Raw genomic sequence first — 15762 nt, 5'->3', positions numbered from 1 at the left:
CAAGCTACCTGTCCTTCCCTGGTCGGACCCCGGCAGCAAGCAGAGGCCCAAGCCGCGGGCGACCAATCTGGAACACACCGGTTATATTGGGAAAATGACCTTTTGTACAGCGAGCAGAAGTCGGTGGAGCTAGGATCAGCCCGGGTGCTGGTGGTACCCCTACACTTCCGAGACTTTCTCCTGGGCTTGGCCCACGATGTCCCCCTCGCAGGCCACTTGGGCCAAGACAAAACCTACAGCCGCCTAGTGACTCACTTTTACTGGCCTAAAATGAAAGCAGATGTAGAAACCCACTGCAAGTCCTGTCCCACGTGCCAGGCTAGTGGGAAAAGTGGAGGAAAGCGCAAGGCTCCCCTCCAACCCTTCCCTGTCGTCAGTACCCCTTTTGAACGGGTCGGGATCGACATTGTGGGGCCCCTGGACCCCCCCAACCTCACAAGGTCACCGCTTCATCCTCGTTCTAGTGGACCATGCCACCCGATACCCTGAGGCCATTCCCCTACGCACCATCACCACCCCCGTGGTGGGCCGGGCGTTGATGGGGATCTTTTCCCATGTGGGTTTTCCCCACGAAGTCATGAGCGATCGCGGGACGAACTTTATCTCCAAATACATGACGTCCCTGTGGCAACAATGTGGAGTGTCCTATAAGTTCACCACCACGTACCATCCCCAAGGAAATGGCCTAGTAGAGCGGTTTAACCGGACTCTGAAGGGGATGATCGGGGGCCTGGAAGAGCCCCTCCGGCGCAAGTGGGACGTCCTGCTCCCCTGCCTTTTGTTCGCCTACCGGGAAGTTCCCCAGAAATCCTTGTGGTTCAGCCCGTTTGAGTTACTCTACGGGCATCCCGTCCGGGGGCCCCTCAGCCTGGTCAAGGAAGGGTGGGAGGCGGTGCCCCGAGGCCCCCCCGAGATGTATTCAGATACGTTCTGACCCTCCGAAACCAGACTAGGAAGTTTCGAGAACTGGCCGAGGCCAACCTGGAGGCGAGCCAGGAAGAAATGAGGCGCTGGTACGACCAGAATGCCACTCTGGTCGAGTTCCAGCCGGGCCAGCAGGTATGGGTCATGGCCCCCGTGAAACCTTGCGCCCTCCAGGATAAATGGACCGGGCCCTTCAAAGTCGTTGAGCAGAAGAGCCAGGTCACGTACTTGGTGGACATTCAGTCACCTCGGGACCCCCTTCGGGTCCTTCACGTGAACCGCCTCAAGCCTCACTTCGTGCGGACGGAGCTGAGTCTACTGCTGGCCACCAATGACGGGACCGAAGAGGAGTCAGATCCCCTCCCTGACCTCCTGTGTACCAAGGAGAAGGATGGCTCCATGGAAGGAGTGAACCTCTCTCCATCCCTCACTTCCCAGCAACGCGAGGACTGCCGCCAGCTCATAGGGCAGTTCCCCGACTTATTCTCTCTTGTCCCCCAAGTCACCGACTGGTGTGTCCATGATGTGGACACCGGAGACAGCCCGCCGGTGAAGCAACGAGCCTACCGAGTCCCTGATCGAGTCCGGTCCTGCATTCAGGCCGAGGTCTCGAAGATGTTGACCTTGGGGGTGATCGTGCCCTCAGACAGCCCCTGGGCCAGCCCCGTGGTACTGGTCCCGAAAGCAGCTGCCCCCGGTGTCGCCCCAGAACTCCGATTCTGTGTGGACTACCGGGGACTCAATGAAGTCACCCGAGCCGGCGCTCACCCCCTTCCCCGAGCAGACGAGCTCATTGACCGTCTCGGGTCTGCTCATTTCCTCAGCACATTCGATCTCACCTGCGGGTACTGGCAAATTGTGCTCACAGAAGGAGCCAAGGAGCGGTCCGCCTTCTCCACCCCGGATGGGCACTATCGCTTTCGCGTGATGCCCTTCGGGATGAAAAATGCCCCGGCCACCTTCCAGTGACTGGTAAATAGAGTCCTGGCCGGGCTGGAGAAGTTCAGCGCCGCATATCTAGACGATATCGCGGTTTTCAGTTCCGAATGGAGTGAGCACCTCCAGCACCTCCGGAGGGTGCTAACGGCCCTGCGCCAGGCAGGCCTCACAGTAAAAGCCAGCAAGTGTCAGATTGGGCAAGGTTCGGTGGTCTACCTAAGGCACCGGGTCGGAAGCGGGCAGGTCGCCCCTCTACAGCCTAAGATCGACGCCATCCTAGCCTGGGAACCACCCACTACCCAAACGGAGGTCCGAGCCTTTCTGGGCCTTACCGGCTACTACCGTAGATTCATCCGGGGGTACGGCAGCCTTGTCGGTCCCCTCACGGAGCTCACGTCCAAGAAACAGCCCAAGAAAGTGCAGTGGACCTCTGCCTGCCAGGAGGCGTTCGATGCCCTGAAAGCGGCCATGTGTAATGCCCCCGTGCTCCAGGCCCCCGACTACTCCAAGAAGTTTGTGGTACAAACTGATGCCTCCGAACATGGCATTGGGGCAATTCTGTCACAGGTGAATGACCAAGGCCTGGACCAGCCCGTGGCCTTCCTCAGCCGAAGGCTGTTACCCAGAGAACAAAAATGGAGCACCATTGAGCGCGAGGCGTTCGCCGTAGTCTGGGCCCTCAAGAAATTACGACCCTATCTGTTCGGCACCCATTTTAGAGTCCAAACCGACCATCGCCCCTTGCGATGGCTCATGCAGATGCGAGGGGAAAACCCCAAACTACTGCGGTGGTCAATCTCCCTCCAGGGGATGGATTTCACCGTAGAGCATCGCCCTGGTACTGACCACGCCAACGCTGACGGCCTCTCCCAGTTCTTCCGCCTCAGCGAAGAGAACCCCCAAGACGATGGGTAGTTCTCTCCGGCTTTCAGCTGGGGGGGACGCGTGTTAGACGCGGCCTTGTGGCCTGGCCATCCCTGACCCCTGGCCACACCCCCTGACCCGTGCACTTCATTCAGCCCCCGAGTACACGGCCTAGCCGGTCCTTCCCGCCAAGACCCACACACACCCGACCCGGACTTCCCCGTCCGTGCCCTCCATCTTCCCAGCACCACAGGGCCCGCGTGCCCACTTCATGCACCTACGATGGCCGCCTGGCTCCAGCGCAACCCAGGCCTAGCGGCGCCACCCCGGCTGGAGGACTTCGCGCTCCCACAGAGTGAGAGAGGGAGGAGCAGTTTCCATTGCACCTCTGACCTCCCCTTGGGAGATGGGTTTCGATCGGGCCTCCGGCCTCCCTGAGGGCTGGCTCCACGCTTGCTGTGTGTCTGGGACTCCTCCCGACCCGGCCCTGAAAGGATCAAAGGATGACATGGCAGGAAACTCCAACAAGCGGCCCCCCCAGGTGCTAAGACCCCTGCCTACACAGACTCCGGACATCAAAGAGGAGTTGACCTATAACAAGGGGTGCTGTGGGACTATCTGGCAGATTCGACTCTGGAACGACGAGAGCCCTGCTGACGTAGTCGCGGCTGCCTTGCAACCTTGGAACACCTGAGCCCTGCTGAGTGACTCACGGCTCCCCTGAAGATCGTAAGACCTCCGACCTTGTGCTTGAGCCCTGCTGAGTGACTTGCGGCTCCCCTGAAGATCGTAAGACCTCCGACCTTGTGCTTGAGCCCTGCTGAGTGACTCGCGGCTCCCCTGAAGATCGTAAGACCTCTGACCTTGTGCTTGAGCCCTGCTGAGTGACTCGCGGCTCCCCTGAAGATCGTAAGACCTCCGACCTTGTGCTTGAGCCCTGCCGAGTGACGCGCGGCTCCTAAAGACTCCCTCGGTCCGGCTGGACCCCACTACCACAGCGTATCCCCCAGCTCGAGGATTGTGAGCTGTGCGCCGGATACGTCTCCGCCTTGATCCGGATCCCCCAAAGACTGTCCCGCTACCCCCTATCCCCTCCGAGACTCTTTGAGCCCGTGCTCTATTTGTACATATCCACCTTGTTGATCATAAAGATCCTACAAAGCTGATTAGATAAAGATCTGTTCCCAAGAACATACAGTGTGGTGTCTCTTTGTCGTGTGGTGCAGTGTGTACGATCCTAGACACGAGACTCTTCCCCTGAGGAGTCTCCCGCCAAGTGCCCGGCTACGATACCCCGAGGGTAGGCCTCAGGGTGCTCAGGTACCCTCCCTGTCCCCTCTGAGGTCGCCTTCTAACAACCCCACTCACCCACACTCTTCAACTTTTAGGGGGAACAATGTACTAGAAACCATTCCTCATTAAAACATGAACTCCAACCAGCAATATGGCGGCAGAAGGCAAGGCAAAGTGTGGACTACAAGATTACTGACATGGCAGGCACAAATGATGCGTAAGTCTTTGCACATACATACCTGGCAGATCATCTTACCCTACCTTTAAAACTAGTGTTGGTCGGAGAATTCCAAATGATAGCAAATCAGAAAAAGACTGTCATCATCATCTTAATGCTGGCTTTAAATACATAGAAAAAAGCCTGCGCTGAAAAAAGTAAAGCAATAATTCCTGTTAGACAAGCAGCTTTTTCGGGTGCCATAAGCAGTTGTGTGCGCGCAACAGTTAGGTGCCGATTCCGATCCTGTAAAACCCGGGTACGAATGGTCATACGGAGTGAATTCTCCGTCCGACTCGTACCCGGGAAAACCACCTTACAAACCTGCAAGTACGATTCGTACAGAAATACCATTTCCGTACGAGTCGTACAAAACACCGACCGGCTAAAAAATACCCACAATTCCGATCCAGGACAACGCGTAAGTGACGTCCGGACGGAGTCAGGCAGCGTTTTACGGACCAGCAAGTACGATTCATGCCTACGTCACTCCGCACGGACCATTTTTTACGACAGCCAAAAACTGCCAGGAAGTTGAGGACGAAGCAAAGAAGGAGCACCGGTACGCGACGGACAGCCATGGATCCCATCCTACGTGTCATCCCGGCCCTCCTAGCCTACGACCTGGTGCACAGAAACCGACGCAGACGCCGCAGAAGGTCAGAACAACACCCAGGGGCAAAGGGGTGGGGGGGCGAGGGGCAGGAAATTAAACCCCCCCCAAGTTAAAACATATATATCCTGCACATAACTTACCCCCATGGTCTGGTCACTTTGGGGGGCGTGTCCACCAATCCCACGTACCGCCACAACGGAAGTGGACGTGGACGCGTACCCGTCACCACTACAATGGTGGTACGGGCCGTACCCACGCTGTGGGGGCGTGGGTACGGGCCGTACCACCATTGTAGTGGTGATGTAGGGGTACGCGCCGTACCAACGCCCTCACAGCTTGGGTATGGCATGTACCCCTCCATCACCACTCCACTGGTGGTACGGCCCATACCCACGCCCCCACAGCATGGGTACAGCGCGTACACCTCCATCACCACCCGAATGGTGGTATGGCCCGTACCCACCCCACCCAGAGCGTGGGTATGGCCCGTACCACCATTGTAGTGGTGATGAAGGTGTACGCGCCATACCCACGCTGTGGGGGCGTGGGTACGGGCCGTACCACCATTGTTGTGGTGATGGAGGGGTACGCACCGTACCCACGCCCTCACAGCGTGGGTACGGCACGTACACCTCCATCACCACCCCAATGGTGGTACGGCCCGTACCCACGCCCCACAGAGCGTGGGTACGGCCCGTACCACCATTGTAGTGGTGATGGAGGTGTACGCGCCGTACCCACGCTGTGGGGGCGTAGGTACGGGCCGTACCACCATTGGGGTGGTGATGGAGGTGTACGCGCCGTACCCACGCTGTTGGGGCGTGGGTACGGGCCGTACCACCATTGGGGTGGTGATGGAGGGGTACGCACCGTACCCACGCCCTCACAGCGTGGGTACGGCCCGTACACCCTATGAATGCGGGGTTAGGGTCCGTCCCACCTGTACCCCTACGGCACCAGTACCGAATGGATACAAGGCGTACACACACCACGAATGTTGGCATAGGGCCTGTTGCAGCATGTAAGCAGTATATTGGTGTGTGTGTATTCACAGGACAGAAGTGTACTGCACCAAGGGGGCGGGTGGGTGGGTGGATGGGTGGCTGCAGAGGACTCCCAGCAGTGGACAGAGACATGGGAGAGGGTGCATATCACTCCCAGCAGTGCCCAGACATATGAGGGGGGGTGCATGTCACTCCCAGCAGTGCCCAGACATATGAGGGGTGGGTGAAGAGGACTCCCAGCAGTGCCCAGACATATGAGGGGTGGGTGCAGAGGCCTCCCAGCAGTGCCCAGACATATGAGGGGTGGGTGCAGAGGACTCCCAGCAGTGACCAGACATATGAGGGGTGGGTGCATGTCACCCCCAGCAGTGCCCAGACATATGAGGGGTGGGTGCAGAGGACTCCCAGCAGTGCCCAGACATATGAGGGGTGGGTGCATGTCACCCCCAGCAGTGCCCAGACATATGAGGGGTGGGTGCAGAGGACTCCCAGCAGTGCCCAGACATATGAGGGGTGGGTGCATGTCACCCCCAGCAGTGCCCAGACATATGAGGGGTGGGTGCAGAGGACTCCCAGCAGTGCCCAGACATATGAGGGGGGGGTGCATGTCACTCCCAGCAGTGCCCAGACATATGAGGGGTGGGTGCAGAGGCCTCCCAGCAGTGCCCAGACATATGAGGGGTGGGTGCAGAGGACTCCCAGCAGTGCCCAGACATATGAGGGGTGGGTGCATGTCACCCCCAGCAGTGCCCAGACATATGAGGGGTGGGTGCAGAGGACTCCCAGCAGTGCCCAGACATATGAGGAGTGGGTGCAGAGGACTCCCAGCAGTGCCCAGACATATGAGGGGTGGGTGCAGAGGACTCCCAGCAGTGCCCAGACATATGAGGGGTGGGTGCAGAGGCCTCCCAGCAGTGCCCAGACATATGAGGGGTGGGTGCATTTCACCCCCAGCAGTGCCCAGACATATGAGGGGTGGGTGCAGAGGACTCCCAGCAGTGCCCAGACATATGAGGGGTGGGTGCAGAGGACTCCCAGCAGTGCCCAGACATATGAGGGGGGGGTGCATGTCACTCCCAGCAGTGCCCAGACATATGAGGGGTGGGTGCAGAGGACTCCCAGCAGTGCCCAGACATATGAGGGGTGGGTGCAGAGGCCTCCCAGCAGTGCCCAGACATATGAGGGGTGGGTGCAGAGGCCTCCCATAAGTGCCCAGACATATGAGGGGTGAGTGCAGAGGACTCCCAGCAGTGCCCAGACATATGAGGGGTGGGTGCAGAGGCCTCCCAGCAGTGCCCAGACATATGAGGGGTGGGTGCATCATCCTCAGATGACCACAACTCCATGGGTCCATGAACGCATCCCCAATGTGCGACTATGTTGAGAGTGCCATATCAACACATCACTGACAGCAGTGTCCCACTCCCATGAGGATGGATGTCATTCCCCCACTGCATGACACACCACATGTGGGTGCGATGACAAATGACACATGCATACCCACCCCTTGCAGAGGCTGCACAATACACACACTGAAATCATGTCACAAGACTGTATAGTCACGGGAAACCCACTAAACTAAGAGAGCCAAAGGGAACACACACTGTCACGCACATTCCAGGACTGATAGGAATGTACAGGTGCTGGCACAGCCACCAAGTTGTTGTCTCCCATGGAAGGAATAGGGTGGACTTCCCACAGATACAATGCCCACAATTGTCAGTCAGGTGACCAAATACCCTGCAGAACAAGTACCATATTTGTGCTAGGCTGGGAGTACACACATGCATAGTGCGGAAAAGGGACCATTTCCCCATGGAGGCATGGCAACATACTCTATACACAAGTACAGTGACTACCAAGGATGGCACAGACGATGCAGCCGGACACATTGCTGAACAGGCATGGACATAGTTGAAGGGATCCATCAGCCACCAAGGGAATGTAGACACAGGTCAGCACAACAATGGTGCAACTCCCTGCAGGGAATATGTCAGGTGCCACAGAGGAAGGAACACTCCTTGGGACAATGTCTCAAAACACAAAGAGCATACACGACCAAAGAATCATTGCAGAGACCCTGTGATGCCACGCAGATACCAGGGTCCACCCCATGAGCAGCAGACTACTACATTTCCCAGATACCCAACACATGATCACCACCCCAACTCATGGAGCATCAGCACCAACATCAATACCTGAAAAGCAATTGTGTGCAAAGAAAAAACAAAATGCTTTATTCAGCATGAAAACAAAAAGTAGAAAAGGACACTATTTACAAAGGCCATAGGCCAGTCCAGACACGAAGTCCTGGGGGGGGACACATGGCCATGCGTCTCCCCTAGCTTGCCTGCACATAAGATACCTCTGGTTGATCGACTGGGGTGGGGGCATCATGTGGGGAAGGACCAGGCACTGCAGGGACAGGAGGGGGTAGGGCAAGTGTTGGGGGTGCAGGGACGGTCGACTCCACCACAGGGGGTGGGGCAGCGCCAAAGGTGGAGGTCAGTATTTCGCTGCACACGTCCGCAAGATCTTGCAGCGTCTCCCCTGCACCCGAAGGAACCACAGGCCCCAAGGAGGGGGGGGGGGCGGAGGGATGGGTTGCAGCGCTACTGGGGGTGGTGGGGGACGGAGGAGGACTCTACTCCCCTACCCGTGGAGTGCCTTGCCCGTTTGCGCGCAGGTGAAACAGTGGGGCTGAGGCCCAGCACAGCCAAGTAGGTCTCCTTCTCAGACTGTGGAGCAGGGGAGCCGAGGGGAGTGACATGGGAGGGACTGGGGAGTGAGGCATGCGGACTCCTACTGTGGCTGCGTGTCCGCCTGTGTGCCCTAGACCCAGTGAGTGTGCCTTCTTCCCCCTGAGTGTGCGTGACAAGAGGTGTGCGCTTGCCCTTCCCTGTTGGTGTGCTGCCTGTGTCTGGTGTGGTGCCTGCCTGGGAAGGTGTGTGTGTGCTTGGGACATGAATGGGAGTGGGAAGTGTGGATGGTGCAGGGGTAGGTGGGGGGACGAAGCGCTGCAGGAGACTCACTGCTGCCGTCAGTGACGAGTCCATGGACCTCAGCAACATCCGTTGGTCAGACATCGCTGATGACATGCCCTCCATGTACGACACCATCTGTGTCAGCAGTCTGGTGTGGCCATGGAGGACAGTCAGGATCGATGTCTGCCCAACCTGCAACTGCCGCTGAATGTCCACAGACCTGGCAGTGAGGGCAGCAGGGGAGACAGGGGCAGGGGGTGCGGTGCCTGGCACGAAGGAGACACGTTGTTGCCCTACACGGACAGAAGGGACCCGAGCAAGTGGGAGGGCGGTGATGGGAATGGAGGGGGCAGTGACAGTTGCAGTGCTGCTGCCAGCTGTTGGAGCAGCCTCGGCCCCCTTAGGGAGTTCAGCCTCGGACCCGTCTGCGTCGTAGTCGGTGGTGGTATTACCCAGGTCCTCTGCCACACTCCCCTCGCCCTCCGTGCCACTTGATGCTGCCGACTCGCCAGGTGTGGTGGCACTGGTGCTGGATCCCTCCTCCACGTCCGTGCAGGTGTCTCCCTCGGTGTCCCCCTATGATGCTGTGGGCAAGGTGAAGAAACAGGAAATAATCAGTCACCTGTGTACATCTGACACATGAGTCCAAACTAAATAGGTCACAGTGCATATCATGAAAAGCATCATGAGGAACATCTAGAATACCCAGCACATATGTAAGCCCTGCACTCCCCAGTTGGTTCACCCAACATGCCCCCTGAAATAATGAAAATCAGGACACCACAGCAAATAACTGGGTATCCAATTATACAGAGAAGCTAGTGTCTGTGAACAGTGGAGCACAGGCAGACCATGACGGCATGCCACCTCCTGGTCACTGTGAACAAATTAGTATTGGTGCACCCAATGCCAAATAACAGACGCCAATGCTGAAGGGGTCCCCACGCTCATAGACCTGTGAGTTCTGTAGAAAAGCAAATGTAATACTATCTGATCCATTGGGAAGCACAAAACTTTACACAATTGACATATTTGGAATGTGTGAATGTCCCACCTGTGGAACAGAACACACATGTGCATGAATATCAGAAGTCACACAAGGAGGTGCACACAAAACTACATTTACACAGTCATAGTATGAGCTGCCCGCCTAATGGCAAGAAGCCAATGTTAAGAAGAAATGTGGTATCAGGAAGTACACATACATGGCACCACGGTGGTCGGGATTACTTGACACCGGTAAGTTGCCTTCAGCAACAACCAAGGACTAACCCAAATGCTAACACACTGTGGGAACATGGCTATGTATAAATCCTAAACAACTTTTGGCCTGAAATGTGCCCATGTTCTAATTGTGCCAGCGTGTTCCACAAAAGTGTAAAAGTGGTACTTGTGCACTCACTTGGGAGACCTCTGTCATGCAGGCACATCATTGTCCTTCACAAATATCAAAGTGAAGCATATAAACTATTGGGACATGTTGACAAGTGTATTGAGTGCCAGGGCACATGCCTTCTTGAATAACAACTTAAAACATGCCACCTGTCACATGGCCATCCGTACCATGATGACACAGTTGGCAGCACATCTGACACACTACCTGTCATGTGGAGTGGCACACATGTCCAGACACAGGACAATGCATTAGCAAATGGCCCTGAAATTGTGTTGGAATGAGGAGCACCTGCACTGAGGAGACACCCTGATGTGAATGAAGAATGTCCACACAGATGTCAGCACACACAGACCAAACCACATAGCATCTGGAGCACACACCCGTGCCAATAATGGATGAGCAGGAAACATGTTTTTTAACTTGTGACACATGCTGCAAAGCACAAACATGACACCCTGCACAACATGCCTGGGTCACTGCACGTTGAGTGCCTGTCCAGACAATCATCACACACTGGTCAGACCTGGCAAGGAGACATAAGGTATGGACATGTAGTCCTTGCCCGCAAAAACAACCCATGCCTGAGACAATGTGATTGAGACAGCTCAAAAAGTGACACCTCTCAATCTGGATTTACTAAAAAGTGCATCAGGAAATCCTAAATGTACTCCACATCACCTCGTGAGGCTGCCAACACATATTTGTGACACAAAACCTCAACAGATTGTTGTACATAGACACACAGGCACTGGCCAGTGTGAGGATGCAGAAGCAAGATGGGGTCAGCCTGTACAATGGGCACATGTAGCACACTTTAGATAAATACAAATGAGGCCAGGGAACAATGCCACAGAGGGAAAACTATGCTGAACACATTGAGAATGGGCACAGTGTTGGATGACACACATGATACCGAGGCAAGGGTGTCTTAGGGTACTGAAGTGGGCACACTGCTCCATGGGCCTGGAATGATTTGACTGTAACATGAGCTACCGTCCCGGCACTATGCATATCTCCCACTCATGCACATCATGTCTGAGGCCACAACATCGGTCATGCATGCTGCAAGTCTGTTCATTTGAACACTCACACTCCTATGTTGAGACTCAGCATCAGTGCCAACTGATATGGACCCCCAAATGACTGAACAGGACAGGGCACAGGCAAGGTAACAACACATGTCTCCGACCCCATCCCCACATGATGCAGACAGCAATGTGCACTTGGATTAACCGCCAGCCTAGATGACCATGTGCAATAGTGATTACACACAGACCAGGGAACACATGTCAAGGAGGGGAAAGGAGGATGAACAGCAGCGGATAACTTTGGGGAACAGGAAATGCAATGCACATATTAACCCTGCCAGTGTATCCATTCGACTGGGCACTTCCCAAAGCTGGTGACACACAACAAACACACATGTACCTACCCCCTTGCTGCCGCTGCATCGCCTGTAACCGCCTATCCATGTCAGGGAAGACCACCGCCAGGACACGCTTCATTTGGTGGGTCAGGCGCCGGCGCCCGCCGTGGGGGCGTGGTGGTGAGTCCCCCAGCAGGACCCGGGCGATCCTCCTGGTCCAGCACCGGATGTCCTGCCAGCGTTTCCTCACCTGTGCTGACTGCGACCCTCCACAGATCTCACGGCCCTGACGGCCCGCTTCCATATCTCCCCCTTGGCGTAGGCAGTTACCTGTGAGGATGACGAAGTAAGACAACATCACTACACCTGCTCCATGTCACAGAGACACACATTTGAACATCTTTGATATGTTGAATATAGTATGCTGCCAACGAATAGCACCTTTGTCATAGGGACATTAGACTCTGTGGAAGCCCCAATGCACTACATGGCATTGAAAGTACACAGGTGGCATGAGGGGTGCGACACACTCCCTGATCATGGCACACACTGGACATCACAAGCAACACAAAGCTGATGGCCAGCACCTCCAAGCAGTCACATGCCCCAGGCCACTGACCCAACAACAGCAGACTACACAGACACACACAGGCACAGATCATTCACCTGCCAGTGGCAACAGCTGATACAAACCTCACTCTGCACATGTGCCACTTGCCTGGAGGATGTCACAGGCATGGGGCTAGCCCAGCAAGTCAGACACACAGCACGGATCACTTCTCACATCAGATGGGTTGAGCTGTTGCCTCCTCCATGCAGCTGTGGTGCAACACTCCACATAGACACTCACCCACATGACAAGGAACATTCACACACATCAATGTCCAGATCATTTGGACACTCTCACCACAGCTCCACTCAACTCACACACATCTGTGTGTACAGTCACCTGACACACGGGGGGAACACTGAATCACCTCAGGACTCTAGAATAAGAAGGGCCAAGAGGATTAGCTATGCTGAATGTGCCATGCAGCATGCAGTGAATGTCACAGTAACCACAATGCAAGTGAGGAGTGCACACATGAACCACATCATGCTCTGCATGACAGACATGAGCCATTCCCCCCCCCCCCGGGACTCACTCTAAACAACATTTCATGTCTGTCACACCTGGACACAATGCCAGAAGTGCCAGTCACAAAACAGAAGGGGCAGAGTCAAAGGTAGCGGAGTCAGCACTCACCTGCTCCCCTGGTCTACCATACAGGCTGGGGTACTGTGGGAGGATGACGTCCAGCAACGCCTCATTCTCTTCCTGTGTGAATGGCTGGGCCCTCTCCACAGACCGCGACATGGTGCCAGAGGAATCACAAGCAGCAGCAGTGGTGTCGAATCAAAGGTTGTGCAGGCAAGTGCCCTCTCATGGGTTCTGCCTGACTTATATCTGCCTTGCTGGTCTATTTCAGTAACAGGAGTGCAGAGTGATTGGTCAGACTCCTTTGCATCCTACGTTTCCTCCAATCCTTTTAAACATACACCAGTGACAGCATTAGCATTTTTTCAAATTTGCAGCATGATGTCAAGTCAACAACCACTTTGCAACAATGTATAATGTGGCCAACTGCTTTTTCCAGGCCACATGATGGAAAAATGTGATCTTCAAACTGGGTATCCATGACAACCAGCATGTATGTAGGCCCTAATACTTGTCCCTTATGTGTCCCCATTGTAAATTTCAAATCCCCACACAGGTACGGTGCGTTTCACACGTACCCCTAGGGCACCACTACTCTAGTGCTACGGGCCGTACACGCGTGTGTACGGCCCGTAGCACTATGGTAGTGTTGGCGTAGGCGTACGCCATAGTGCTACAGGCCATACACGTGTGTGTAGGGCCCGTAGCACTATGGTAGTGTTGCCGTAGGCGTACGCCATAGTGCTACGGGCTGTACATGCGTGTGTAGGGCCTGTAGCACTATGGTAGTGTTGCCGTAGGCGTACGCCATAGTGCTACGGGCCGTACACACGTGTGTAGGGCCCGTAGCACTATGGTAGTGTTGCCGTAGGCGTACGCCATAGTGCTACGGGCCGTACATACGCGGGTACGGCCCGTATCTCTATGGCGTACGCCGACGGCAACACTACCATAGGGATACGACCCCTACACACGCGTGTACGGCCGTATCTCCATGGCATATGCCTACGCCAACACTACCATAGTACTACGGGCCATACACACGTGGGTACGGCCCGTAGCACTATGGCGTACGCCTACGCCAACACTACCATAGTGCTACGGGCCCTACACACGCGTATACGGGCCGTATCTCCATGGCGTACGCCTACGCCAACACTACCATAGTGCTACAGGCTGTACACACGCGGGTACGGCCCGTAGCACTATGGCGTACGCCTACGCCAACACTACCATAGTGCTACGGGCCATACACACGCGGGTACGGCCCGTAGCACTATGGGGTACACCTACGCCACCACTACCATAGTGCTACGGGCCCTACACACACGTGTACGGGCCGTATCTCCATGGCGTACGCCTACGCCAACACTACCATAGTGCTACGGGCCGTACACACGCGGGTATGGCCCGTAGCACTATGGCGTACGCCTACGCCAACACTACCATAGTGCTACGGGCCGTACACACGCGGGTACGGCCCGTAGCATGATGGCGTACGCCTACGCCAACACTACCATAGTGCTGCGGGCCCTACACACGCGTGTACGGGCCGTATCTCCATGGCGTATGCCTACGCCAACACTACCATAGTGCTACGGGCCGTACACACGCGGGTACGGCCCGTAGCACTATGGCGTACGCCTACGCCAACACTACCATAGTACTACGGGCCGTACACACTCGGGTACGGCCCGTAGCACTATGGCGTACGCCTACTCCAACACTACCATAGTGCTGCGGGCCCTACACACGCGTGTACGGGCCGTATCTCCATGGCGTACGCCTACTTCGACACTCCCATAGGGATAGGACCAGTGTGTACACATACGTGTGTACGGTCCGTACACAAACGCGTACTCCTACCCAAACCCCATATAGTGATACGACCGTACCCACTCCCTCAGAGCGTGTGTACGGTGCGTTTCACAGCTTACACTGGTGATAGGAGGCGCACAGGAAAGGAATGGAGGTGTCTGACTCGCACAAGGATGGACATCAAGTCATTGTCAGTGCAGTGCTTCATGTGTAGGGCCTAGGTGTGTCAGGCAGTGAGCTGGCACATGTCTCCTCATGTTTTAACCCAATAGTTGTGTAATGACCTGTGTACACATGTCATGTGTGATGGGGCACTATGTGGCGCACTTCCCCTTCACACCTTTTACATGTGTGCATGTAGTTCAAACTTGTCAAGCACTGCATCACTGGCATGGCACAGTCACCAACACCCGCAACTGTCCCCTGATGCCAGGTACACGGATGATGACACCTGACATCTCACTACCAGCGTGCCCCGATGTGACTATGTCATGTGTGTGTCATGTGTTCCCATGATCTTGCTGTTGGTGTTCCATCAACGGCATCTGCTGTAGCTGCATCCAACATGTGTCTGTGTGTAGATGCCCATGTCACACTATTACGCACACCAGGACACATGTGGAATAACACGTAACGTGTGTCTGTATGCATCGAACAGGGACTTGCGAGCTTAGGATATATCTGCGTAGTCTCAATGTCTGTGTGATCATTTTTGATATGTACCCCTTCATGGCAAGGTGTGTGGTCTGTCCTTTTTCCATGACATGTGACGTGTGCGTCTAGCTTGCCGGCAGCTGTCTGTATGAGATAACATCCTTCAAATGCACATATGTGGATGTATGTCACTCCTGTAATGTGTCTGGCTGTTCACTCACACTGGCCCACAGCTACTTTCATGGCATGTCATGTAGACCTTGACAATCCACGTTTGTAGCTGGCTCTTGGTAGGAGTATCACCTGCCTGGCATACGTGTGCAGGATATATTGCACAGACCAGACTCTGTATGTAGCATATGTGTATTAGCTGTTGAACATGTGCTCAGTTCATTGACATTGGTGTAGTAATGTACTCAATCTTCGTTATTCCTCCCAAATTTCTGCAGGGCACCGCCTCTCCCCCGACCAATGCCAGACTTGGCTGCC

The sequence above is a fragment of the Triturus cristatus genome, chromosome 7 (genome assembly GCF_964204655.1).
Source record: "Triturus cristatus chromosome 7, aTriCri1.1, whole genome shotgun sequence".
Lineage (NCBI taxonomy): Eukaryota > Metazoa > Chordata > Amphibia > Caudata > Salamandridae > Triturus > Triturus cristatus.
Note: the sequence above shows the minus strand (reverse complement) of the source record.